The sequence below is a fragment of the Solanum pennellii genome, chromosome 7 (genome assembly GCF_001406875.1).
Source record: "Solanum pennellii chromosome 7, SPENNV200".
Taxonomy (NCBI): Eukaryota; Viridiplantae; Streptophyta; class Magnoliopsida; order Solanales; family Solanaceae; genus Solanum; species Solanum pennellii.
Window position 1 is genome coordinate 62,169,281 of NC_028643.1, and position 5,162 is coordinate 62,174,442.

The following is a 5,162-nucleotide window of genomic DNA, read 5'->3' on the forward strand; positions in this document are numbered from 1 at the left end:
GTGGAAGAGATGGGAGGTGGGGTCCATAGGTGACACGTGGAGATCCTGATGCTCTTTCTTCTTAATTCTCAGCCGTTATTCAATCAGTGAGGTCAATGGACGGTGCGTGATGGGTTTTATAATTATAAATTTAAAGACTGGGGCAACAGGGGAGCACGTTAAATATACTCTAATTATGCAAAACATATTAACCTACTTTTATAAAATAGTTAAAACTTCAATAAATGAAAGGGAAGTAAAAACAAAAGTCTTACTGATAATTTTTTTGAATTTTGAATAAATTCCTTTAATAAATCATAAAAAACGGAAATTTTTGCAAATAGCCGGCCATGATAATAAATTTAGGGCCCGTTTGGATGGACTTAATAAAAGCAACTTTAAAAAAGTACTTTTCAAAGTGCTGAAACTTATTTTTAAAATAAGCAATTATGCGTTTGGATAAAAGTGCTGAAGTTGCTATGCCAAACGTGAAAAGGGAAAAATGGAAGAAAGAGATGTTAGAATTATGTGGGTAATTTGGAGATTGTATAAAAATATTAAGGGCAAAAAGATAAAATGGGTGGTCAACTTAAAACAGCTTATAAGCTAAAAAAAAAGAAGCACCCCTACCCCAACTTTTAACTTTTAGCTTAAAATAAGTTTTTTTTAACTTAAAATAAGTTATTTTGAGTATTGCCAAACAGCTAAATAAGTCAAAAACCAGCTTTTAAGTCAGTTTGACCAGCTTTTAAGCTGAGCCAAACAGGCTCTTAATTATGTTTCATAGTTATACTCTACACATTCACGAGTTATAGTTATAATTTTAGTTGACTCAATTATATAATTCGCGGATAAATTTATAAAAATTTGCACGTACATTAGTATAATTGAGTTATTTTTATATAAACTCGAAATAACGAATTTATACAAATAAACATCTGAACTTTAAGCAGTTATACAAATTATATTATACAAAACTCCATCATACAAAATTTATTATATTATACAAATCTGACTAACACAAACGTGCGAATAATACAAAATAAAAATTCCAATTCACGTAATTATCACTCAATATTAATCGCAATTGATAATTAATTAACTAAAATAATAATTATATTAACTAACTAACTAATATGTATTTATTTAACCATATAATTTTTTCTAAAATCTCAATAACTTATATTTTAATATAGATGGGAGAAAATATTGTTGCTAGTAACTTTTTTATATATTTATTATTCTAAAATATTGGTTGAGGAAGATAGGGAGCACAATCTTCATGACTATTCAAAGTATTGGAACTCTCCATTAGTTTAAGATAGAGTTGTGCTCATTTGACTAAACGTTGAATTTCTTAAATTAATTTATTCTGTTTTGTTTAATGTTTGATGCAACCCAAGTTACGTTAGTTATTGCATTTGATTTATTTAATGCTAACATTTTTTTCATAAGGGATAATGTACAAGTATTCTCTCAATCTATGCTCAAAATCTCAGAGACACCTTATATTATACTAAGATCTTATTACCCTGAACATATTTTATAAGTAATTTTCTATCCCTTTTCGCCATACGTGTCACTAACTTGAAAAAAAAGTCAATCAACATTAGGACCACATGATAGTGTCACGTAGGCCAAAAAGGGGTAGAAAATTATTAATAAAATAAGTTCAGGGGGTAATAAGACATTAGTATAGTATAAGTGTGTCTCTGAGATTTCGGGCATAGGTTGAAGGGGTACTTGTACATTATCCCTTTTCATAACAATGGTATTTATATTAATTTTCGTGTACTATTTAGTGTAAATATCAAATAATTTTATTTATCAAAATATAATTATAATTTTTTAAATAAAATTAAACCAATATACAAAGAATAAAAGTTGAAACATACTTATAATGGAAAAGACATATTCTTGATTTCAGTCAAATCATAAATAATAAATATTTCATTATTTATAAATATTGAACTTGAATATTGAAAATGATGATTTAATATTTATTATTTACCAAAACTTCCATATTTGAAACATTAGCAAAATATTGAAAACTTATATTGAGGTTCTTCTTTAAAAAAAAAAAAAAGAAAGAATTTTTTATTTCAATGTATAGCTTCAGTTTAAAACGTCATTTTTTATATGTTTTTCCCAACGCTTTTAAAATATTGTTAAAATAACGATTATTATTGTCTTGTATTTATTTTATTATGGTTTTTAGTTATTTGTTTTTTCTTAGATTTTTGTGGAGTGTTTAAAGGAGTGACGTTTAGTTTGTCAAATATCAATATGGTTGGTTTTGAAATTCGAAATTTTTTTCGTCACTTTTAATTAAAAACCAAAAACGGTGATGATTTCATTATATTTGTCAAGTAAAATGTTAGTTTAAATAACGTAAGTTACACAATATATATTACAAAAATTCTCTCTCAATAACAATTACATTTCTTATTATTATTAATTGATACCTTGAATTTTATTATTGTAAAGCAAAGATTCGGTTGTTCTTATAATTTTTTTGTTCTGACAATTTAACAGTTTTCTTTTATTTCTTAGTCACGTATTGCTTATTTACAACTCAAACAGTCATCTCTATTTATAGGCGATGATGGAAGGATCTAATCAGGATATTTACTATTTTACTAACCTCCAATTATTTAATTCTAGAATTATCACATTTAGAATATTTTTGAATCTCTCTCTCTAGAACGCTTGTTCTAGAGTTCTTCATTTAATTATCTATTACTCTTGAATGTATTCAATTCTTTTTTAAAATATCTTGAATGTTAATTAAGTTGGTGATGAATTTTTAACACTCACCCGACATCGACTTAATTTGATACATAACAATGTCAATGCTCTTTGAGAATCTTAATCTCTATCGTATAAGTCTCATTCCTATCTTTTGAAGTTTTTTCAAAGATAGTAATATCTTTCATCTTGACACCTCAACTAATGCTACATCAATATATTAATTGTTTGGGTATTTCAAGCGTTTTGATTGTCTTAGTTGAAGTAGCAAGGTTTCTTAGACTCCTCCTTGAAACTCTTATGGGGTTTGATATATTTCAGTTTGTTATAGACTCTTATTTTCTTCTTTTGAGGATATCTCTTTTGTATGCGAATTATGTTTACCTTTTATTTTGATTTTGCCTTATTTTCTTGTCTTCTTCTTCAAGTTTATGTTGTATTAGGTCCAATTCTCTTGAATCAACTAGGGTTATTTCTTCACAATGGTGCTTCATCAAAAATCACACAAGTTGTTTTGACCGATTGATATAAGATTGACTTGAATTTTTTTCCCTCTATAATCATGAGTTTGTAACTATCAAATTTACATACAATTTTATGTCATTCAACTTGAATAGGATATATTTTGATAGAATGTATGCCTTTACTTAACAGTAATGGACCAGGTCCCTTACTACACTAATGAATAAAACAGAAAGTTAAATGCAGTAAAATCAACACAATGATTTTACGTGGAAACCTCCTTGCTTAAGGGAGTAAAACCACGACCTGTCTCACAGGATTTTCAATCGTTTTCACTAATCTTCAAAAGCAAAAGCGAAACACGATTACACCAAACGTAAGAAAGAGTTATCAATCTTACCGTTAAGCAATAGTCCTCTATTGCTTAACAAGCCTAAGTAGAAAAACAATCTACCCGCTAAGCTATCCCACCTGGACAACCTAGACTTCTAACACAACACACCAATTCCTTTATAGATTCAGGAGTGGTTTACAATTCAAGAACAAGAGAATAAATTCCTAAACAACTAGACGAAAAGCTCCAGATGTTGCTGTTGTCCGTGGAATAATTCTGCCTTTTCTTTTTATTAGCTTTTGCAAGACTTCTTGAAAAGTTTTTATCAAGTTACAAAAGCTACAAAAAAGTGTTTAGGAAAGTGTCTTTTGTATTGACAAGTTCCTTTCCTAAACTTCTTTGCCATTGGTTGGAAAGGTCACACTTTCTGACGCCATCGGGAAGTGNGACTGGCTCATCATCATGAGAACCTGGTACCTCTACTAGGTCCATAGGTTTGTTTCATCTGCAATACTCAACAAGAACCCTGCAATACTCAAGTAAGAAACCCGGTACCTTTACAAGGTCCCTAAGTTTGTCAAATCATCAAAACTACAAATAACATTTTCCCCTTTTTTGATGATGACAAACCATAATCTGAGATCTTCTCCAGAATTGTTCCCACTGTCTGTATATTCCCCTTACTGTATATTCCCCCTTATTCCCCCTTACTGTATATTCCCCCTTACTTATTTAGCTACTTACAGTTTACTTCCCCCTTTTGGCATCATAAAAAAGATATGCAGTAAACCAGTGATGTCAACATAAATACTGAACAAGAGCAAAGCTAAAAAGCAATCAAACAGTAGAGGAAAAGCAGTCGCAAAAGAATACAGGAAGAACAGTAAAGGAATAAAGTAACCAACATGCCATTATAACATAAATACATTAAAGACAAACTAAAAATCCATCAACACGATGATCAGCCACACAAAAAAAATGACACAGGGAAGGATTGATTGACAGTTTAGGAAGAGGGGGGAGTTTGAGATAGGGACTGGATAACAAGAGTGAGTCGTGCATTGGCAGCATCATTATCCTTGATGGCCTTTTCTTGCAGGGCCGTTATCTTCGCCTTCAACTCATTGTTCTCTTTCTCCAGAGCTTGTACAACTGAAGAACCAGGTCCCTTACTCTGTGCAGTCAGCAGTTCTGCTTTGAGTACAGCAATTTCAGCCTCTTTTCCACTCAACCGCACAGTGAGCTCTTCAACCTCGTGTTTAAGCTGATCCTGGTCCTCAATAAGTTGAGCCATCTTGCTCTTTGGATAGCCTTTTCCTTCATTGCACTCACATTCAACCAAGGTATTCTCAGAGATAGTTTGTTTAACAGTCCCAACCTTGCCAACACTGAGAGGAATTCGAAAATGCTTGAATACATCTGTGAGAAAGTATCCATAACCCATTCCGTGAACACCTTTCCTCTCAACGACAGTTTTGTGAATGTGCTCAATCATTAGACCAGGAAGACTCAGGGCTTCAAAGCTGCACAGCATCTCCATCACATACAGGTCAGCAGCAGTAGCAAGTGTTCTCTTTTCTGTGCGAGGAAGGAGCACCTTGTTGACGAACTCAAAGACCAGCTGATACTCACTCTTCAT